General features: G+C 36.1%; 1 protein-coding gene across 1 annotated transcript in view; it reads right to left on the reverse strand.

Moving 5' to 3' along the window:
• Window positions 1-25,062, reverse strand: part of CDH2 (cadherin 2) — a 207,583-nt gene that overhangs the window by 154,943 nt on the left and 27,578 nt on the right. The window lies entirely within an intron of this gene.

Genomic DNA, 25,062 nt, shown 5'->3' on the forward strand with positions numbered 1-25,062 from the left:
TTCTCTGTGCTTTGGCTGCTCAAACTGTGAACTTGATGGTTAGCCATCTTGGACTGTGCAAATAATGGCAACATTCTAGGAAGGCAAAATGACAAAGAAGGAGGCTAGATCCCTGGGTGACTTTGTAGAACAAAGCCATCACACCTTCCCCGGAATGCTGGCTTCCATATGGTTACATGAGAGAAATAAACTTCTTTCTTTCTTTTTTCTGTTTTTTTTGGGGGGAGCTGGCTGGTATGGAGATCAGAATCCTTGACCTTGATGTTATAACACCACACTTTAAAGCAACTGAGCTCAACAGCCACCCCATAGGCTTCTTATTATCACTTTTTTTAGTTCCTGTTTCACACAGCAAAGTCTGTATCTTACCTAATTTATAAATCAAGTGAACAAAAATCACCATTTTAAAATTATTAATACTTTGGCTAAATTATGTCACACACACACACACCATGATTACAACTATGCACACAGACACACATACATAATGTGTGTGACATAAATGTGTGTCGTGTGTGTGTAGGCCCTAGTTATTTTCAGAGGGCTTATCATACTGACAGGCCCAAAATACTTCTTCAACCTTCTCTCCCCAATGCATTTATCTAGAGTGGATGTTTTAAAATATGACTACTTGAGAACTCAAGCAAAGAAATTACTGAATATTCAATAACAGGAAAAACAGAATACAGACTTTAATACATAAGTTATATATACATCACTTAATTTTCTCCAAAAACTTTGCTGTTACATGGTCATAGACATAAAACAAACATTGTATATGCCTATATATGACCAAAATTGCTATTTCACTCAATAGTATATGGCTGAATAGCCTGTGTGTTTAGACGACAAAACATGGCCATAATAAAGAATACAGATGAGCAGTAATATAAAAGAGGTAGATCTAAAAGGAAGGCACGATTTATACCCACAGAGAGAAAACCTATGGAACTTCACTGACCCCATCTATCCTGTCCTAAATTATAAACCTAAGAGAAAGGAACAGTATGGAAAAAATACTCAGACACAACACACATGGGTCACCCCTTGATATAGGTATCACTATACTATCCAGAAGTTGTTTCGTTGTTTTTACTTTTCTGACTTGAAAACTAAAGTCTTTGGTAAGGGTTTCAGCCCTTCTCAACAGAAAATCCCTTTGGTCACAGGTGTAAACTTTTACTTATGGAATTTGACTCTACCTCCAGGCACTGTGATAGTTTACTCATAAAGCTAACAGGCCCCTTCTAAGACAAGGACAAATAAAGAAATCCATGGAAACCACAGCGAAACACTAATGTTATTCTGTGCACTTTCACATAAATATCTCGTCCTTATGATATTATGTTTTAACCAATAACCAGCTTTCAATCAACTAAAAATGACCACAAGAAATCCTCAGCCTTCTGGTTACCCAGGGGTGAAGGGTCAGTAGAAAACACCTAAAATAAACTAAATTGTTCAACGTATCATTAGAAATAACATGTGAAAACATGTGAATGTTTTCTTAAAGAAACATATTTTCTTGTTAACCACTCTATTTAAACTATTCTCAAAGGGCCCCAAAGACTGCCCTTTCACCAAATGCAACCTTTTCATCATGTCTCATTTTCCTTGGCCTCCCTGCTGTATTCTAACTCCCTGGTCACTCCCTAATTCTTGAAATTTTCTTTGTCCTTAGCTTATGTGGTACTGACTTCTCCCCTAACGTCCTTCAGCTCTACATTTGGGTCCCAAAATTCAGTTCTCAGCATTCTTTTCTCTTCTCTACATTCTGGCTTCAAAGCACCAACTCTAGTGCATTAGATTTCCAAACTTCTTCCCCAACTCTAGGCATAACCTACAGCTGTTGGATGTCCTCCTCTTAGTTATCTTTCCAAATAAAACCACACTCACATTAGTGTGATAGACAATAAAACTGGTAGCATGAAAGCACCTATCTCAGTGGCCGTGCCCCAAACTGTGACATTTGACCTGGGTTTTGTAAAAATCACAAGAAGCTAAGTTAGCAGGGCAGAGTGGGAGGGTAGGGGTGAGTATGATAAGAGTGATACGTGCAAAGGTGTACAGAGCTGACAAAGTTTAGGAACTGCTAATACTTCACTCAGTAGAGACAGAACTAATGCTGCTAGAAAACAAGGATGGCCTTCCCTTCTTATTCTTTATATTTGGTCTTGCTGCTTCCTTATTTCAGTTAGTGGTATCAGCATTCTTCTAATTCCTTATACTTAAAACATTGGAAGTCTTAGGCTCTCTTCTTTTCCTCACACCTCATAACCAAGAAATGCCAAGCAAAAAACCCCAGTTGCTTTCATCTAATTTATACCTATGTTTTAAGGCTTAGCTCAAATTGCCATGTCTCCAAGAAATCTTTTCCAACCTCCAACCACAGAGAGAAGTAATCACTCGTTCAAGGATCCTCTAATATGTTGACTCTCTGTATTTGTATGAAATAGCTCCACTATTTGACAAAAAGCTCATAGAAAGCAAAACTATTTCTATTCACATTTGCACTACAGTATTTGTACACACCAGGTGCTCAAAGTTGCTGCCTTTTTTCTAAGTGGATTTTTTTTCCCCTACTCATCATTACACTAGCTCTTGTTAAGAGTATTTCAACAACCTCATTTCACTCTACTAGCAAAGTCAAAATAAGTTAGCTAAGTAATGTGGTTTTTTAAAAAATTTATTTTATTAATTACTGGACTCCATGGTAGGAAGGGGCCCTAGGTAATTTGAAAAATTCCTTCCAAGTTTAGAATTCTATTAGTCTTTGATCATACATAGTATGGTTAACTAAAACAAGTTAGAACTAAGATTTCTAATTATAAAACACTGAGAAATAAACTTTTAAATCAACACCTTATTAGATGATTTCTCCAAACTTTCTTAAACACAATTCTTTTAGGCAGACTAGATGTACTTCATTCTTAATGCCTAAGAATAAACATATTGTGCCTATGAATATAAACATTTTCATACAACACTTAGTAAAACAGAAACTACAAAATAGAGATTATCCAATGAGCCACATCTGAACTATTTAATTGTCTTATATTTTTAAAAAAGTAATTTTTAATAAATGGAAAAACCTTTATCAAGATAGATTTTTTCCAGCAAAAATAATCTCAAGACAATTTTAGGTCATGATGAATGTTTGTAAAAGATGTACTGTATTAAGATATAGTAGGCAGCAAGGTGACAAATTGTGTTTTAATACTTTATATAAAGGATCAATTTTCAGGCCTCAGTTCTGCCCATCTTGATGCAAGTACACTATCACAAGTACACTAAAACTGCTCCAAATATATAAATATTTTTGAAGTTAAGATGAAAACTGTTTAAAAGTCTCACTAAAAGTAAATCCTCATAAAAACTCAGAAGGAAACTGCAATATATTCTTATTTGTTTTATTCATGCTGCATACAAATGCATCTATATTAAAATTAGAGTTGACAGATCACCTCTCAGATGCTATGACTATCCATATGCTTTTCATAAGTATGCCGCTAACCTGTGAGCATATTTTCATAAAATGAAGGATTTTATTCAAAACCATTTAGCAGCAATCATCTTATGTGATTAAGTCACAGATATTAACTGAAGCAGTATTTTGCCAACACTCAATTTTTCTTTCTTGAATCAAATGATTTCTGTTCACTCATTCTTCATTACTATAGAGAGAACATGTCTTTGGACAAACCCAGAATGAGCTTTGAAGAGCTTGTTGGGAGGGGTCTCAAGTGTTGCTCCATCCTGAGTAACAAGAAAAAAAACTCAAACATAATTTTGATTGTGCTAATTTAGAAAGAAAAACAGACACCTTCCTACCCATGTAGTGATGCCTGGAAGGGAATTGGAGCAAGAATTCATTACACCATATTGATCTCACTAAAAAAAGGGTTCTGGATGTGTTGATCATCTCAGACTAAACCCCTAACTGTTTGCAACACCATGCATGATGTGAAACCCCGGTTCACTGAAGAAGGAAGAACAGAGAGCACTTTTGTTCTCAGGGAGCCACAGAGCAGCATTTTACACTAAGTAGTAGATGAACACGATTAAAATAATAGACAGCATTCAGAAAGAGAACAAGGAGGGAGACAAAATGTGTTAATTCAAAGATTCCTTAGTTTTAAAAACGATGTAATAATAAGTTAAGAGTAAAATGACTTTAAAAAGAGGAATATTTTCTTTGCATATTTCCAAGCAGAAAGGCAATTTTGACTCTCTAATACAGTTGTTCCCTTCAAACCCTGAAAATATGTCTTTAGTGATTTTTTTTCCAGCTCTGTGCAGCAGCTTCTCCCCGCCTTGCCACTTTCACTATCACTGTGAAACGATGCATGCAGGGAGGGGTAAATCCAAGATTAATTTTAAGGTTCATTTTGTACATCTGCTCATTTTCATTTTCATTTGGAAGAACATGATTTTCTTTATTCAAACTCAATTCTCATTCAAAATAAGCTGAATATGCTGCGAATTGATTTTATTACAATAAGATATGGCTGCCAAAATTTACAGTGGGCTTTCATCTCAGAAAAAGGGAAACCACACCCCTTTACCCTGGTTTTCAGAACAAAGAAGGGCCACGCATGTGTTTCCAAATTTTGTTAGTGTCCATCTCTACACTTTTTCAAAGAGTTCTCAATTTTAAAAGAAACAAAAGGAAAGACTAGTTGTTTTTCTAAACAACAGCCACAGAAACATTTCCCAAAAGGCCTTCTACCTTGTCTTCCACATTCAGAGTTAAGTATTCTGATCCACTACTTTGCCATTACTGCTCCACTCTTTTGTATTCAAAAGAGAGGAAGACAATGATCTCGCTTTAAATTACTGCATTAATCTTTCTGATATTTCTTAACTCTTTTCGGCCTAAAAGAATTGAGGTTCTAATTCAGAAAGAGAGAACTCCAGGCCAGGGGCTGAATTCTAACCTGAATGCAATCCAAACCCTGGTTTAGCCACTGAATAGTTGTACAGAGTGGCAACTTTGGCAAGTTGCTATGCTTCTGTTTCAGTTTTATGGAGCATGTGTTGCCTGGTCACTGGGCTGGTTCTGAAATTTTAAGGTAATTTTTTAAAATTAAAAAATTTAAGGTAACAGCATTAGAAACAAGTATGAGTTATTTTTAAAATTGCCTGGGATTTTATATTCATGTCCACTTTATCAAGAGAACGCTATAGCTATCACACAGATTTCAAAGGACTTTTTAGTTGGGGAGTGAGAGAAATGAGACTTCTATTTTAAAGTCTGTGTTCTAGTATGTGAGGTATGAGAAAACTCTTTTAAGTTCCTTCCTCTGAAGGTAAAGAAGCCAGAAACCCAGTACATTACTGCCAAAGCATTGATTTATTTAACCAGTATTTACCAAGTACCTAGAATGAATAATGGAGCTGTTGATGCTCAATTAATATGTAGAATATAAAAACTAATATCGACCAGCAGTGATTCCAAGAAGGACAGGAGAAGAAAAGGAGTAAAACTCAAGGGAAAGTTTTTTTTTTTTTTAAATTCACTTTTTTCTTAAAAGGGGGGGCCAAGATTTAGTAGAAATATATTGGGGAAGAGAAGAAATCAGGAACTGAACCCAAAGATTTGTTTTGTAAGAGTGGATTTATCTGGGCTGGCCGGTTAGCTCAGTTGGTTAGAGTATGGTATTGGTAACACCAAGGTCCAGAGTTCGATCCCTGTACTGGCCAGCGACAAAAAAAAAAAAAAAAAAGGACTTATTTATGCTAATACATATAGGTAAACATTAAATGTAAATTGGCTTTATATGTGAAAATGTTTCATGTTGAAAAGTTGTGGGAGGAAAAAACCCTAAATCATCATGATGTACATCTCTTTAGCCCTTACTACGTGCTGGGCTTGTTCTAAGCACTTTAGAGATACTAACTCATGTACTCATCCTAACACACATGCAAGACAGTGACTGTTAGCATCCTCAGTTTTGAATAGGGAAACTGAAGGGGTTAAATCTCAACTACCATTTAGGTTCCAGTGATCAGAACTGGTGATCACAAAATACATAAATTTACATTTAAGAAATATTTGGGAGTGCAGAAAACACGCAAGATGGTTTTGTCATTTTCCTTAACTTTGAACTGAAGATACTATGGAAAATAAAAAGCATAAGAACTTACCTTAAGTATTGTATTTTTACAGGAAAAGAGAGTCTGTGGTCAACTGCATTGTCTAACACTTGAACTGCTCAGACTGACAGGACAGTGGTTCACATTTAAGTAAAAACAGGTAAGTACTCATATTTAATAAAAATGAGATTGTTAAAAGGTCATAATTGTTTCATTCTATAGGAAATAGCCAGATGAATATGTTTTAAAACTGATCAAATATTTTTATTGTGAAGATTTCCATCATCCTGAGAAAAATGGGCCTTAGATATGCATGACTGTTTGCTATATACTGTCATCAAATAGGTATATGAAGTAACATTTAAATAGATTAATTTGGCTACACAATAAATCTTTAAAAAATTGAAATGAATTATTTATTTAAAATATAGTACATAGCATACCCCAGCTTAAGAAAGACGGCATACAGCCTTTCAAAAAAATATGGCATCTTCAATTTACTAGCTAGGTGCTTGTGCAAACTCCCTAGCTTACTTGAATCTGTTTACTCAGTCCGTTTAAAATGTACATAAAATCTACTCCAACTGGTTGTTATGATAACTAAGCTGACTAATGCAGCTAAAGCCCTAACACCATATCTGGAATTCATGCAAATTTGGTACACTTAACATAAATAGAAAATATGGTCAGGGGCTTCTAATTTCTTGTCTACAAATAATTAACTTTTGGAAAAAAAACCATAATTTTGGGTAAATTGCTCTAATTTTCTAACCTCTTAAATAAGAGTATGAGTGAGTAACATCTATCATTTGTTCCAAACATGTATTGAATATGCTGTGCTTGGTGCAGGTCAGAGATATGTTTGAGACATAGACCGCCCTGGCAGAACTGCATCTACTGGGGAACTTCCCAGAATTGAAAGGTGGACAGAGAGGGCCACTAGGCTCCAGAGAAGCAGATCAAAACATGCAAAGATATGGCAACATGATCACATGGTACAGTTGGGATCCATCAACAAGAGTTTCATGTGATGGGGCTCAGAATGTCCACAAGGGTGATGGGTCAAAGATGCTGCAGAGGTGCCCTAGGGCCAGAAACAAAGGCCCTGCATGCTACCCCAGGTGGCTGGACTTCCTCCTCCAAGTCCATGTGTAAGTTCTTAAGCAGGATGATAGACACAGTCTCTGCTTTGTATAAAGAATTCTGGTAGCCGTATGAAAGATAGCTTGGAGAATTGTATTCATTTTTTAAAAAATTTAAAAAGATAAGTACTGTGTTACTTATGAAATCACCTCCTTTTGTGGAGGTAAAAATAATTGTCAAGTCATCCTATCCACCAACCTGCTATAAGGGAATAATACTAAAATCTAGAGGGCTTTTCTCCTAGCTCCCACAGGAGCAGTTTATGGATTTAGTTGATGGATTTAACTCCTGAGTGGCTTGGGAATTTATAAGCTTCCTCCTAATAACAGCAAATTCAAATTCTGGTAGCCACAGTGACAGGTTATTTTAGCCCTAAAATTTGGGAAGCAGCCATTAGTGCAAGGCCCTGAGGCAAAGGGAAAATACTTTCTTCACAGTGAGCAATGATCAAAACAATTTACCTATTCAAAAAGGCATTTAAGACTTTATTCAACATTATTAAAATAATGCTCATTCTATTTTTTAATACGGAAAATAATCTATTCAGAGAGCACCATAGCTGATTACAATATAGCATTTAAGCCATGCTAAAAAAGAAATCTGCAAATCTATATGAATAAAAATAGATCTGAAAAAAGTGGGGCTTATTGTGGTTGGAGGTAGAGGTATCCTACAAGTCTTCCAAGGCTATTTCAGTATAAATGCAATTAGAAAATTATTTCATAAAGGAACAAAACTGTGACATTTCCTTTTCATTTTTACATATACATGTAAACTCAGCTAATTATATGGTTAACATATTGTGACACTATATTTTCACAGATTTCAAAGTGTGAGGATGATACTGGCCAAGGATGATGGTGGTCAAATATTTTGCAAAGCTGAACTATTAAATGTTAACTTATAATCCTAAAAGAATGCTGATTGACAAACATTTTAGATAATGAGTAAAAGGATAAAAGGAACGATCAATGACAAGCTGGCTGCCAGCCTGGGACATCTCCCACTTTCCCTGGACATGTGACTGAGGGAAATAGTAAAAATTACTGCCAGTAACAACTAAATGGAGTCTACAGCAATTCATTATCACACTTTTGATATACTTTAAAAATTTTCATCATAAAATTCCTTGTCACATTTTCATTTGTTTTTTCCTTAATGGAATGTAAAATGAGAGCAAATAAATAGATCACACCAGGATATCTAATTAGGTTCTATAAAACTTTTTCAGTTGAAACTAAGTCTCATAATCTTATCATTTTTGTAAATTCATAGATTATGCATCAAGAACTCTATCTGTAAAATATATCAGAGGTATGTATATTTATTTCTCATAAAGTTGCTACCTCCACAGATGTTCAGCTGCTGAAACTGCAATGTCCAAAGTTTTATTTTAATATGCTTCAATGGCATTCACGAAGTAAGGAGCTCAGTGGATGCTGGATTTAGCATTAACCCCTTTATTAATAAGGCTGCCTCCCAGAGAAGGACACAAAAACAACAAGTAGGATGAATTTGGCCGCACATTCAACAGACACACCATTTATTTCCTTCTGGCAGATATGCCAGTGGTACGAACCAAAAGCCTATTTGAATTGCTGTTTTGCTTACATTTGGAAGTCAATTCATAAACTAATTTCAGATGCACCCAACAAGACAGACCACACCCATCATACCAAATGACATAAATCCTTCATATACAGGTTTCAGATGCACCCCGGTCCACTCAAAAGAATTAGTCATCACATACTATGTAATTTTTTGTGTGTGCCTGATATGTAAACAGGCCTTAGAATTGCCTTTGTGTGATCCACTGGTTAATAACTTGTCCACTAAAAATTATAAATTGCCTTTCAAAATATCATTGAGTCAAAAGTTGATGCACTGCTAACACTATAATGTTTTTCTCTGAAAAAATGTGATTGTTAAATAATAGCTGTAAAAATTTTAAATTCACAAACAAAACATAATACTTGCACATAAAAATCTATCTACAACTTAAGACAATACACTTTAATTATGGTAACTGTCTAAAAATATTTGAAAGAAGTCTATCTTGATATATTTGGTAAACATGAACCAAAGATAAAATATAAAAACTTAATTTTTTTAAATAAAATTTCAGCTTATGATTTGCCAAACAAATGAATATCAGTTAGATTCAAGGCCTGGCCACAACTTGGAAAATACAAATTAATAACTTATAAAAACAGAATGACTCCACTTTCTCTGTCAGCAATCATAATTTATATACCTTTCTTATTATGCATTTTTAGGACATCCAGAACTGCATGATAGAAGTGTTATTAGGCCAACAAATCAGAATTGTCGGAATAATGTGACATTACGCACAGTGTCCCTGCTCTGCTACTTCATTGGCAAAACAATGAACCTCTCTTGGCCTCAGTTTTCATTTGTAAAATAGATAAACAATCACAGTGCCCACTCCTCAAAGATGACTGTGAGGCATACAGGAGCTAACTCACGAAAAACGTCTTCATATCTAGTACACAGTGTTCAATAAATATTAGTCAGAAGCATCATGATCATTTTGCAGTTGCACTGGCACTAACAGAGGGACTGTGGGCATCAGTAAGTCATGATGCATCATCAGGTCCATACTGCCCAAGGACAGAAACACTTCTGAGAGACTCTGGGGACAAGTACTCCCTCCACCCTAGAAAGTAACAATGCAATGCTTTTCAAAGTGCAGACAGCAATGCATTATTAGTATAATTTAGAATGCAATCGAATGTAATGGAAAAAGGAGTATATCAGTCAAAGGTAAGTGTAACATCTTGTGAAAAATACATATTGTTAAGCAAAGGGCCATAATGTAAAATGTATTTCTGACATAACAATCTGACAACTACTGCTCTAAAAGACATGGGTATACACCCACTCCAAATCGGACACTTGTGCAGTCATCTCACCAAGCCTACCTGGGGAATAGAAGCCAGAATTCATTGGCACATGTCTTGAGAAAATGGAGAGTATCCAGGTGTGTACGTGACTGCTGAGTGGGCCACTTCCAGGGAGCCCTGGAGGAGAGGATTTGGGATCTGTCTCCAGTGACTGAAGTCAAAAATTGTCTTACTTCCTTAGGAGTTCAGAGAGCTGTAATGCTGCCAAGACTTTCCAGAGTGGAATTAAACTGTGAGAGCAATAACCCCTCTTTAAAAATGGTCTAGAATAGTAAAAGGATTAAATTTCCATAGGAGGCAAAGACTCCAGTAATCCCAAGTTTTGATGAACTACCTTTGAAAGATCAAGACTTAATTAAAAATTTAGAGTCGGACACATGTACAAGCACACGCACTCATCCATTCAACAGAATCTTTATTTTTAATAACCATTCTTTACACCATTCCCCCAGCTAACCAGACACAACCAATAAACAATTCCAAAAACCTGAGAAAGCAAATGTCACTAAGGATCAAAAAATACCACATAATTTGTTGCTTAAATAACCTATACCAAAAAGCTCAAATAAGATATTCTAAGTTCTACAGTATTAAGTAATAATATTCTCATAAGTTTCTTCTGCTCTTTTCACAGATCTAGGATTATATAATACATCATGATATTTTCCAGAAATATTAAAACTTATGCTTTCTGCTAGGAACCAAAAAAAAAAAAAAAAAAACCCTCAGTAAATTTTCTGTCGTTTTTAAAGAATCTAATGCTGAATAACTTTTACACCTCTACTTTGTTACAAAAAAAGCCACAAAATTAAAGATATTATAGCAAGGTCCCTATGCAAGCACACTGTGGGTTTTTAATGACATCACCTTCCCTCACATATTGGCAAGTTACAGGAACACTTGATAGAATCTTCACACAGCACATCAATCACTGCCATTATGACTTTAAATTAAGATCAGACCTAGAAAAAGCCCTTGATTTTTTCCCCATGTACTCTCTATATTACAATATATGCTTATAAGAAAAGCAAAATATTTTGGATGAGCTTTAAAAAAATTGGTCCATTTAGAGAGAGTGAAAAAAATTAAGGATAAAGTGGAGAAGAAATTGTTCTCAATGTGTTTTTTTGTGACCTGAAACAATATGACTTTGCATGCTCAGTTAAAACTTCCTTTTAACCAATACTTTCTACTAATTTGCAAGCAAGCATTCCATTCCCATTCCCATCTTTCTAAATTACTGCCTCATTAAAAAAAAAAAAATTCCATACTATTCTGTGCAACAGATAATATTCTCCTTGACCTCGTTCCCTATTTCTCAGTAAATCTTCAAACTTTTGTTCATATTCATTCATTCATTTAATCCATCGACCAGGATCAAAAGGCCAGGACTTGTTAGGCATTGTGCTAGACACTGGGAATAACACTGTCCCTACCTTATAGAGCTGAACACCATCCCAGGCCCATAGCAGAAAAGCACCCCCTGATCAAAGCAACACCTTTTCTATCTCTATGGTGATACTTCTCCATAACCACATGCACCAGCCTCTCAGTCCCCGAAGTTATGAAGACTGTGCTCACACCTTCGCTGCTTCCCTCAGTGAGACCGCAGTCGGTTAGGACACAACGCACTGCAAATAGCAGACACTCATCTCATGTTCCTCACACGATCGATCAGGCTTATCAGCTAAAATGACTGGAGGCTCAGGGATAGGAAAGTTTCTGGATTACCCTAATCCAGCAGTCTAGTAATTTCTTTAAGGGCCAGCTTTCTTTCCTTCTCTCCACTCTGCCTGGAAGTGGATGACTGACAAGAACTCCTGACATTATTTGCTTCCTCGTCCCCATCCGGGAAGGGAGAGAACCAAGAAGGGAAAGGAAAAGAGGTGGGGGTGCAGGGAGGTCAGGGAGCCAAAGACAAATATTGCTCCCTCTTAATATTTGTATTAAACTTGATCTCACTAATCCAGAGGGTTCCACTGTGGTCAGAGGAACAGGACTATGGTGCCTCCCCTAGAACCAGAAGTGGACTTGGCTTCTCCTAAGGCTATGGATGACATGGGAGCAGCAGGTTGCAGACACCCAAACACTAATTGGAAGAACAGATCTCTGGGAGACCACCATAATGTCCCCTACACAACCGATGTCACACAAAACCACCTACTATTTACAGCCTTTAAAGCCAGCTTCGTTACTGTCCTCTCCAAAATCCACAATCCTCCTTCACAGCTTCTACCTGACTCCCAGCCCATCAGCTAACTCAAATTCCTCACTCTGGCACACAAGCATCTTCAAGTCTTGGTCTCAACAAACAGTCGACATTTGCAGGGAGTGTTCAGTAAAAATCTTCTATGTCCATCTGATCTCACGCGCTCTCCTTATCTATCTCTCCTCCTTATCTATCCAAACTGCCCATCTTCAAAGTGCAGCTCAATGGCCTTCTCCAATAAGTCTCCCCTGCCTGAGGTGACCCACACTCACCTGACTTTTCAGGAGCACCCTCCAAAGCCACCATGGCAAATCAGAAAAAGCACAGGAGTGGAAGCCCCACAGACTCATGTTCAAATCCTGGCGCCACCATTTGCTAATGGAATGCCTTCAGTAAATCACTTTAAAACTATTTACATCTGAATTCCCTTACCTGGATCACCACTTTTGCAGGGCCATTTTAAAGATTAAAGATAATTTCTAGTAAGAACCTGGCACATGTAAGTGATAAACAAAGTATATATGCATAAACATAAATACTTGATAAACAAAATCTAGTATTATTGAGATATGAAATATCTTGTTCATTTGTATTCAATTTTTGTTGCTTTCTAATCCTCTCATATACTCAATCTTCATTTAACAAGTATTCTGGGTCAAACAAGAAGATGTATATCTATATCTACACCCAGTTAAGTGCTGGCCAGTGTATACTGCAAAACTGACATGCTGCCTCATGAAGGCTACACTTGTCTTCTATCATCTTCCACAGGAATGACTTCTCACCTTCCTCATAAACACAGAACTAAGACTTGCTGAGAACCTATCAGGGTTCAGACAGATAGAGCAACAGGACTAAAGACCAGAGAAAACCCAGAGCGCATGTGCTGACATCTCAAGGAGACCAACCACTGTTCTGTGATTATTCTTGATAAATGCATGGAAAAATGAATATGTACTTTAGCTAACAACATGGACTGTAAAGACACAGACAAGCAAAGTGGGGCAGATAAAGTAGAAGGTGTCCAAAACACTCCATCAGAAGCAGCCTTTCTGAGAAGCACTGAGGTCATAGGCTGGAGGGAAAGGACCCTGTACAGAGGGCAAAAATCAGAACACAATAATCCAGACCACGTTCAGCCACTTATTCATCTTATGATTCTAAGTGAATCGCTTCAGCTCTGTGGATACAGCATTAAGTGAAAACAGAAATTCTCCCAGTTCTACCTGACTCTTCGAATTTGGGACAGCTAAAATAAAATGTATGAAATTACTCAAGAAGTACAAAATGCTATGCAAAGAGAACACATTCACAAATAACCATTTGAATGCCAAAGATAAGGTGTTTCTGACAAATTTTAATGTAGGATTGCTGAAATGTCCAAGTGTGGCCAGCAGACATCATATATCAATGATCAGCAAAAAAATTGATGCATCTTCTTCATTCCCTAGTTTTCAAAAAATAGTGACTCAAAAAACAATGAATTATTCTTGGAGGTTGACTAAACTATTAGGACATTTAAATATAAAACTACTAAAACTCAGAGAATGGGGCACTAAAATGGGTTGAGAAGTCATGCTGCCTACTAATTTGTTAATCAGTAGTGGAGTGAGAATATCATACTGGGGCTTTACCAGTTTGAGTAGCTGATGTGCGATTACCCCATCAAGGACCATTTTCTTACAATGTAAACGCAACGAGGTGCTTTAATAAATTCATCTTCCACATTGACAGACTAGATGACAAGTCAACAAAAGATGCCATAGAAGACCTAAGTGACTGAACTGAAGGAATAATTATACATATGCATAATGTCAAAATCGGCAGGATTTAATTTCACAAAGGAATTAGGGAAACAAATATTCATCTCTGTTGAGATTTTTCTCTGTTCATTTCATTTAAGTGGCCCATCATTTTCTGGCTTTTAAAATCACACAAATTCTACAAAGGATGATTTATAATTTAAGTGATCACTACAAATTATGACCATTTTCTCCATCATCAGAAGTAATAAGTGTTAGCTGGACACTGGCATTTTCTAAGGTAATGCATAGTCACTTCCTTACACACAACAAAAAACAATTATCTGTTGAATGAATGTATAGAACACAAATACTTCCCAGGCCCGGAGAATCTCCTTGTCAACACTTTCTTAAGTTCAAAATACATGCTAAATCTGACAATACTTAATCTAAAGTTAACTTTTGAAATGAAAAACAAAGTAATAATGAACTGGCTCTGATATGTAGGGCTTGAAAATATGATGCAAGAAACTGCTAACTAATTTAAGTACCAATATGAGAGGAGAATGTCAGGAAGGCCAGTCTACATCAGTAGAAAATCAAAGGTAATATTTTCAGGAACTTCCCCTCTGCCAGAAATGCCCTTAGTTAGGTCATAACATCAGTAGGTATATTAAGTGGCCAGGAAGGAGGATCTTTCAGCATTAGGAATTAAGTAGAGTTCATGGACCATTTTCCTCCATTTTCTTTGCTGTAGTCTTTTCTTTTTTTACTATTAGGTAAGAGAAGAATCTTAATCTTAATTTATTTAACACTTTTATTAGAACTTATAGTCTCATTCGAGCTTCTGGTGAAATAAATATTCAGATGTTTAAAAACAAAAATGTAATAATAGTGTATACAGATATGCTCTGATCAATTGTTAACAAGAGCAAAGGTTTCTTCAACACCTATTTTAGGTGCTGGCAATATCTGTCCAAACAAAGACAGAAAGTAGACTTCTATATTAGAAGGCAAGAAAGCAAAATTAATCTGCAACCTCCCAAGTATAACACCTCCAAAATCTATCTGGACTAATATGGTTTGACTATTCAAATACAGAGCAAACATAACTGTACACCACCTGTATTTCTGTCATGGAGATAGACACTAAGGCCAAATATGTAAGTATGGTGGAAGACTACCTTTATGAGAATCACTTGGAATTCACTCAAATGCATATTCTTAGGACCTATATTTCAAAATCTGGAGTGGGACCCAGGAATCTGCATTTTAACAAGCTCCTTCAGTGTGTCTCTCAAATACTCTAAACTCTGAAAATCATGCTACTGAGTTAAAAAAAAAAAGTTAAAACAAGAAAAATTTGTAAGAGTTATTTCCTACACTTTTTAATAAAGACACTAGGAACAAAAGTTGAATTAGAAAGTATAAAAGTACAGAATTGTGTTACAGTTAGTTTAAAGGTACTACAATTAAAACCTGATGAGTGCATACGTTAAAGGGATATGTCCTCCTCACACTAATGGAAATTTTCAACTGAGGTGAAACGAAGACTGTCACAAAGAATGACTGGCTCCTAGAGGAAGGGCACAGGGGAGGTGTGCCCAGCTGAAAAGACACACGTCTTAAAAAGTGTTGGCACTCTCAACCTCATTCTTGATACAACATAGACTATGAATATTAGCATCAAAGGTGCTATTCCATTTGGAAAGAAGCCTAAAAGACATTTCCCCCCCAAATAACAGTAAAGTAAAGCATCCATAAAAGGAACCTAATCCACACTGAAAAAGGAGAAAATAATACATTGAGCTGTCACTGACTTTCCCTGTACAGTGAGCAAATCCCTACCAGAGTGATCTATAAAAGATTTAACAATGACCAATTAAAGAAGCAAACTTTAGACTCCTGTGAGACACGGTTCAAAACACAGAGCTACTGACCCCCCACACCCACCCCACCAAAATGTGCTCATATCTCCAAATACCATAAGGGATTCATTTCTACTCTATGTTCTGTCAGTTCAGAGGACAATCATTTATCAACAAGGAAGTCCACAGGATGAAATGGAGACTTTCTAGCAATCACAGATGTGCTTTAGTAAAATAGGTGCTTTCCTGAAAACAGATAATTTTTATTTTTTGTTAAAAAAAAAATAAAATTTGTTTTTCAAGCAGGAATCTGAAATAGTCATAACTGGGATGATCTAACTCCCCCATTACTTGTATCTTTGTATATCTGCAATAAGCCTTTTCTCAACTGCCTGACATTAAGAAGTTCTATTTTAAGAAAATCATAGGCCATGAATGAAAATATAGTTTCAACATGTGTCATGAAGTTGCTGTAGGCTGAAATACATCGACCACTTTTTGATAACTTAACAATTTAAAGAGTGTGAGTTAGAGAGAAACAGAGTCTGAGTGTGTGAGAGAGTGTGTGTGTGATGGTTTAACTCACATCAGTTTCATAGCTTGTGTCACCTGAAACTTGTAGATTTTATTGTATACCCTTTGTTCAAATGAGGATTTAAAATAAGTACTGGTATTGATTCCTGGGGCTACTACGTGTTTGAGTTGTTAGTTGTGTCTCCAGACTGTGTTGAAGCTAGGTCCTTTTTTTAAAAGAAAAGCAACATACAGGTCTAACATTTGTGTTCAAAAATCAATTTTACAAGTACAAGATGGTAAGCAGCTCCTCTGAAAGACACCCAGGAGTTTTAGTTAACCACAATCTTAACAGAAGCCAACAGAATGATGCAGCCGTAAATAATGCCAATTCCACCTTGGTCTGCACTAGAAGTACCGCATCCGTATCAAAGGCAAAAAGGATGCCTCTGTCACATGCATCAGGACATACACAGTATTAAGTTCAGTTGTGGAGGGAACCTCAGTTTCCTCTGTTTGAAAGGAAACAGTAAAGCAGAATGCTCAAACGCCAATGAAGAAATTGTTTGATGTTTAGCCTGGGGCAGAGGAGATTTAAGAAGCCAAGGTGATTATGTTAAGGTATTTGAAGGATCTCTAGAATGCAAGTTCTTACTACAGGGATTTTGCTTGTCGTTGACCACCATTGCCTGGTTCCTTGAAAAAGGCCTGGCACGTGCCAAATGTTAAGAAAACACTTGCTGCATGAACAAATGAATGATCTCGGAGCATAAGAGAGTATAGTTGTTCTGTGTCATGCTCAAGGCACCAATGGGTAAGAATTTTAGAAACATATGCATCAGTTAGACTTTTCAAGAAATCACTGATGGAGCAGACTCTGGAAGGCAGTCATCTCCTCGCTTTGGGGAAGGGAGTGGCAGCAGAATTCTTGTGGAAACTGGATAATCATCTGTCAAGAAGGCTACAGCAATGAAAATACTGTTTGTGTCATCAAACACCACAAGGGTTTCATTTTTATCCTCTCTGCCATTTCTGTAGAGAAAACCTTCAGCTGACATAAAATCAGCAAGCTAAAATAAAGGATTTTTAACCATTTTAGGTGTGCAACAAAATGTGTTACAGTAGTTCCCAAATGCAGGTACATAAAAACATCTGTGGAGCTTATCAAGAATACAGATTTCTAAGTCCCACTAGATCTCATTTCTCCAGCCTACTCCAAGATATTGTCCTAACAACTGTCTCCTCTCTCCTGCACCATCATTTTTTCCCTTCCCCACCAGATTCTCTGCCTTCATCATACAAACATGTTAACTCCCATGTTTTAAAAATATCCTTGGCTGACCTCACTCCTGTCTCCAACTACCACTCAATTTCTCTCCTTTTAATGGAAAACTCAATCTGTATCCAGCTCCCCTCCTCTACCTGACTGTGAAATACATTCAAATCAAGCTTTTGAGCCTTGTCCCCAACAGTTTTTATGGAAGACATCAGTTACCTCCGTGTTGCTAAATCCAATGGTGACCTCTCAGTCCTTGTCTGCGCTGACCCTTCAGTAGCATTTGGCACTGATAATCACTCCCTCTCTTTGAAACTCTCCCTCGTCTTCCAAGAGAGCAAACACTACTGATTTCTCCCCTACCTCCCTGGCCACCCTTTCTCAGTCTCTAGTCCTCCTCTTAATTCTGACCTCCTGACACAGGGGTCCTCAAAGGCTGTATATTTAAAATAGTTTCCTTTCTTTGGTTTCTCCTCCTCACACTCAGCTCCATAGTGATTTCAGTTTGTGTCATGGTCATACTTACTGTTTGTATACTTAGTACTCCCCACGCTGCAGCCAGGTCCTCTCCACCGAATCCCGAACTCCTATTTAAATGTCTCCTTGACATCTCTGATCATCATCTAAGCAGATTCAAAGTAAGCTCCTGATCTTCCCTATCTCAGTGAATAATATCCTTCCCCATGCTCAGACAAAACACCACGGAGTCACTCTTCAGTTCTCCTCTCACACTGTACATCCAACCCACCATATGCTGTTCCCTCTGTTATCAAACATATTCAGAGGGTAAAGTTAGGCCTTTATCTAACACCACGCACAAAAATTAACTCAAACAGATCAATGACCTAAATGTCAGAGCATTTTAAAGCCACAAAACTCTTAGAAAAAACATAGGGATAAATCTTCAAGACCTTGGATTTTGCAATGGATTCTTAGACATGACACTGAAAGCAAGAGCAACAAAAGAAAAAAAGGTAAGTTGGACTTCATCAAAATTAAAAACGTTTGTGGGCCAAAGGACATTATCAAGACAGTAAAAAGACAAGTACTTCACTCACACATGGATGGCTACATTAAAATAAACGTAAAATAACAAGTATTGGTGAGAATGTAGAGAAACTGGAACCCTTGTACATTGCTAGTGGGAATGCAAAACAATTCAGCTGCTGTGGAAAACATTTTGGTAGTTCCTCCAAAAATTAAACACAGAATTACTATACAACTCCTCAATTCCACTTCCAGGTATATATCCAAACAAACTGAAAAGAGGTACTCAAAAAAGTTCATATATACATGCATGCTCACATACATATTCACTATTCACAACACTCAAAAGGTTAAAACATCTCAAATGTCCATCAACAGATGAATGGATAAACAAATATATATATACATACACGCACACACACACACATATATACACACATGTACTCACACACACACACAATCACTGGAATACCATCCAGCCATAAAAAGGAATGAAGTACAAGCTAGAACATAGGCAAACCTCCAAAGCTTCTGCTAAGTAAGCAGAAAAAAGACAGACATAAAAGGTTTGTGGGGCTAGAGAGAAGGGGGGTGGGGGGGAAAAGCTTAATGGGTAGAGTTTTACTTTAAAGTGATGGAAATGTTTTGGAACTAGATAGAGGTGGTGGTTATACAACACTGTGAATGTACTAAGTGCCACCATATTGTTCACTTTAAAATGGTTAACTTTATGTTATGTGAATTTCACTTCAATAAATCATTTTTTATTTTACATTCAGAATCCAACCCCTTTTCCTATCTCCATTGCTACCACCTTGGTCCACGCCACCTTCTCTCACCTGGATTATTACTAGCCTCCTAACTGGTCTCCCCTTCCTCTCTTGTCCCTTTCTCTTGTCTTTTCTCAACACAACAGCCAGAATGATCTTGTTTTAAAAGTCAGATCATGTCATTCCTCTGCTGAAAGCCCTCCAATAGCTCTTTACCTCCTTACAGTCAAAGCCAAAGTCCTTATGAGGACTTTGGCCTGCAAAGCCCCACACAAAGTGGCCCATTACTGGTCTGACCTCATATGACCTCATCCCCTTCCTTCTCTAGTCTAGTCAGCCAGGCTCCTGGCTGCTCCTTCAACACCACGGACACACTCCTGCCTCAGGGGCCTCGCACTTGCTGCTTGCTCTGTCTTTAATGCTCCTCCCACTCTAGAGATCTGCAGCTCTTGCACCATCACCACCATCAGGTCTTACTCAATCATCTATAATGCATGACACCTCCATGACAATCCTATTTAAACTGCAGAAGCACACATTCTTTCTATTTCCCTTCTCTGCTTTATTTTTCCCCATAGCATTTATCACCATCTAACACACAGTAAATTGTACTTATTTATTGTATTTTCTACTTGCCACTAGATACTTATCAGAGAGCCTAAAAAGCCAGAGAGTAAGGGCCTCCTTGATCTTAAGAGGGCAGATTTTAAACCACTAGCATACCTGTTTGCTATTATGTTTGTATGAGTGGTAGATGTAGAACTGTGACTTGCTTTCTTCTATACACATCTCCTGGTTACAAGTTTGTGAGGGAGCAGACCCCAGCTACTCCAAATTACTGATGGATAGCTATAAAAGTTTTTTTTTTTTTAAAGTGACCACACAAACTAGCTTATCTTAGTTTGCAGCACTGTGGTAAGAAACTTAGATTAGACCTAAAATACATCAAAAGGGATAGAAAAAAATTCCAAGTATTAAATAAAGTCTAAATAATCACAATGAAAATAAGGGTGAAAGTTCTTGGTTCTTTTACTGATATCATTACATAGTTGGTTGTTCTGAAAAAAAAAAAAAAAAAAACAGAAACAATAAGAAACTACCACAAGATTTAAAAAAAATGTTCTCTACCCCTGAGAACGTGCATGGCTACATTTCCTTTCTTCCTCCTTAGAGTTTATCATCAATATTCAAGAGAATAATCTCTGTACTTAGTGCCATTTTGCACAATCAATTGGAAATCAGTAAAGTGCAAGGGCCTGGCTGGTTTCATAAACAAATTTACCTTTCAAATATTTTAAAACATTTACACATTCAATATAAAAAGATATATCGAAATAAAACTAAATGCCATGGTTTTGTAACAGATTAATAAAAGGCTCTTTCCGGATTTAGTAATACATATCATATAAAAGTACTCATATTATTAAAAAATACTGCAGTCTCACAGTCCCACTAAATTAATAAAAATATTTCAGTACTGTTATATCTAAAGAAACCATACTGCAGCTTTCTCTGAGCATGTTAATGCAGATAAGCCTCAATCGGTAAGCAAACTAATCTAAATCAAATTCCATCTAGTTGAAAATAATCATCATGTGCTGCCCAGAGTTGGTGAGTATGAATGGATTACTGAAAATATTCATGGTAATTGCAGGTTGCTATTTATGTTGACCAGATTTGAAGGAGTTTACTTAGTGAAATATCTATGCATGCAGACCACCCATGCAAAACACACAGGAACATCGTTCTTGACATCCACACTAAAAACAGCCCCAGATCCTCTCTGAAATGTCACAGTGTGGTTGTTATTTCATAGTGTCAGATACACTGCTAGTGACAAAATGAAAATTTAAGATAGCAGTCATTTTATTTTCAAGAAATATGCTACCACAAGAGATTTTTTTTTCTAGTTCAGTAGAGTGTAAGTTAAATATTAAGGATTAAATATTATCTTCCAAAGCCCTAGATTTTTCTGCTTGGAAATAGGTATGCGTAAAACACTAACAGTGGCAATAATTAAAGATATTTTTTAACTATAGGGAGTGCTGTTTACCTTATAGTCCCCAATATCCAAATATATCTAGTAACACATGAGTCACGGTGGTAAGTGGAGAATAAGGAAGACCGTTCTAAGATAGACTTGCCACAAGACAGCTGGATATTTAAGCAAGCTCTGATCAGCCTTCACCCTTCTCTGTGTTATATCATAATAGTTTTTAACATCACCATCATCAAAAGTACATTAGAAATCAGGAAAACTGGGTTCTTATAATTCCAAGTCTGCTGCTAACAATCTAAAGAGCTATATAATCATGGAAAAAACCTATAATCTTTCTGAGTTCTAATTTGCTTATCTGTAAAATGAGGGGGTTGGCGATAAATGCTTTTAAAACAGAACAGAAAATGCAAGGTAAAAATGGCTACCTAAATGTAATAAAATTGATCCTAACTTATATTGGTATAACGGCAAACACACATAAGCTATAGGATAAAGAAGGAATGTTTTTCACCAAACGGGAAAGAGCAAAATAAAAACACATTATGAAACTAAACAGTGATAAGGACGCTAGAAAAGAACTAACATACTTTTAAGCCCTGTAAAGAAAAGTACTACAAAATGGAAAAAAAAAAAAAAAATACTGTCAACTCTACATTCCCTTTGACCTAGTAACTCTACTTTTGAACACAAATCCCTGGAGAAATATCCCTACAGAAAATCAAAGTTCTCTAGAAAGAATCTCCATAGCAGCACTATATGTAAGAGAAGAAAATTGGACACAACCTGTATGTTCAAAAATAGTGGCACAGTTAAGCAAAATCTGGTTTTGCTAACAAAATGGAACAAAGCCCTGTATAGCCATATTTTAAAATACTGAACTATCTTCAGAGTGGAAGTGATCACATGATAAAACATGAAAGGTAAAGGTTGATTACAAAATATATTTGCCCTCTTTATGATTTCACAAAAAACATACTGATGAAAACCAGAAGAGAAACCAGAGGGATATACCTAGTATTGGGGGGCTGGTTATTGCTATAAAACTCATTAAAATAGCAAAAAGTAAAAGGGGAATGGGGAAGATGAAATGTTCTCCAAACTACAATCCAGTTTTTACATTTCATGCTTCTTCGACATAGCTTTTGTAGCACGACTAATACCACCTTATATCTCCATCTAACACTTACTGTTATTCTAGAACTTTCACAAAGATTATGTTACTTAATTGTTTGGAAAATAATCAGCATTCATGGCACCTATACACAAAAAATTACACTTCAGTACAAGGTCTAGTGTGCTGGATATATCCTGTGAAACCATACTATCCATATTAATGGGCACTGTCCACCTCTCCCCAAATGCCATCAATGGGAAATTAAAGGGAATATCAAGAGTTAGAAGTTATGATTCCAAGTTATGATTCTAGGACTCAAAAGTCAGCCTTAAAATGGCAGAACATGCCATAGGTAAATGCCATGGAAAATTGTCACCTACTCATATGTACAATTACTTCTTTCCTTAAACACTAACAGTCCACAAAACCATAGTCAAAGTGATCACTCTGGTTGGCCCAGCAATCGATCCCTTTCAGCTGTAGTGTATATAAGGTGAACAAACGTACTGCAATACACAGAATTCACAGATATAATTATGGCATTGTATTGGGCTTCAGTGTATAGACACAGCTTTGGAATATTATCCTTTTAAAAATTCCAAAAAGACATAACATGTAAAAACCTAGAATTTTTCTAAGTAACAATTCTCCAAAAGAAACATTAACTGGGCAACATTGTTGTAAATAGGAAGGCTGATTCAGCTCCACAAAAGCCTGAGTAAATTTTCTTCCTTCTCAAAACTTATTTTCTTCTACTAACCAATATTTTGAACAGTATGTTTTAAGCTTTAAGACACTGGTGGTATCCTTTAAGATACTCTCAGAATGACAAAGAAAAAAAGTAATGGTGCATCATGTAGAATATAGTTTGTTTTTTTTTTTAAAGCCTAAAAAGTAAAAATGATATAACAAGTGGGTATACCAAAACTGTAAAAATTCTACCAGAGACTATCACGCACAATTCTCTCAGTGATGGCTATACCACAAAGTCAAAAATATTTTCAATCTTTCACATTTAAAACTTTAGCAAAAATCCAAAGTTTCTAGGCTATACTAAAAAGACACTAAAAGAAGCTATGCCCAATTTCTGTCACAACATTGTCAAATAATTAGAAAACGTGATCATTTTCAAAATTATTTGACATACTAAAGTAATTCATCTTAAGTCAGTGGTTTCTAGTGACAGACCATGTGTTTTTTGTAATCAATAAATCGTAAGTTTTTAGAAAAAGGGGAATTACCCACTTAAAAATAAATCTCAAAAATAAATTGAAAAAAAATGCAACAAATTCCACTGACATTTGTTATCTGTCTGAATTATTCTATAGAATTGTATCAACATATTTAGCACATTCAAATAACATTTATAGTTCATACAGGTTCTAGAATGCCACATAATAATTTACAGACTTAAAGAAAATGGCAAGCATGCAGAAGAACTCAAGATTCATACTAAGTAAAACTATACACTTTTTGAATTAAATCCCTATCACGTCAACCATTACTCACTAGATGAGATAGCAATTTAGTGTTGAGACAGACTCACTCAAACATTCACCCACTAAAATCTCATGTAATGAGGAGGATGACTTCACAAAAATTAAAAATCAACTTCAGAAAGATCACATAGATGTAAGCAAATCATAATTTAAATAGAAATTAACATAGAATGTAACCTGCACCAAAGATCTGTAGTAGCTAAAAGGCCATTTGCATTTCAAAGTCCTCTGTCTATGGTATTATGGTATTCTTAAGTACTGTACCACTAAGGTTTGTCAGTGGTGGTGAGACACTTCAATTAAGGCTGTGTGGTAGAGACCTGTGCAAATTAATTAGTTGAGGTTACAGATTTTCTAAAAGCAACTCTCTAAAACAGCCTCAGAAATATGCAAGATTTGTGAGGAATTAAAATTTACATACAACTTACTAATCAATTCTTCTTGCTTTCACATTTCAATGACATTTTGTATAATATTAAATAAGTCCATGAAAATACTATTAACGAAAATTTTGTTTTCAATTAGAGCTAAAGGAAGGGGCTTTCAATATTGTTTTTGATACTCAAGTTTTATTTCAGATTTTATTTAGACATATTGGCAAGTTTTCATATGATAACTATAATGAACTTGATCCATATTTAAATGGGAAATGACTATATTTGAAATTCACATATGCTACAACTAAATGAGCTATCTAGTAATTGCTATAAACAATATCATAACAAAAATATGGATTTCATGCTCCTGTATTGAGACTTTACTTGTTAAATTTGTGCTATATAATTTAGCTAAATATTGAAGTTTGACATGTTTTATCAAAGATAATATTATAACTACCTGTAATTCAAAATACTGAGATGTTTGCTGTAAATAATTGAAAAACCACTCGAACCAGGCGTTTGATAAATATTATTCTTCAAAA

The sequence above is a fragment of the Cynocephalus volans genome, chromosome 13, assembly GCF_027409185.1.
Source record: "Cynocephalus volans isolate mCynVol1 chromosome 13, mCynVol1.pri, whole genome shotgun sequence".
NCBI classification, from domain to species: Eukaryota; Metazoa; Chordata; class Mammalia; order Dermoptera; family Cynocephalidae; genus Cynocephalus; species Cynocephalus volans.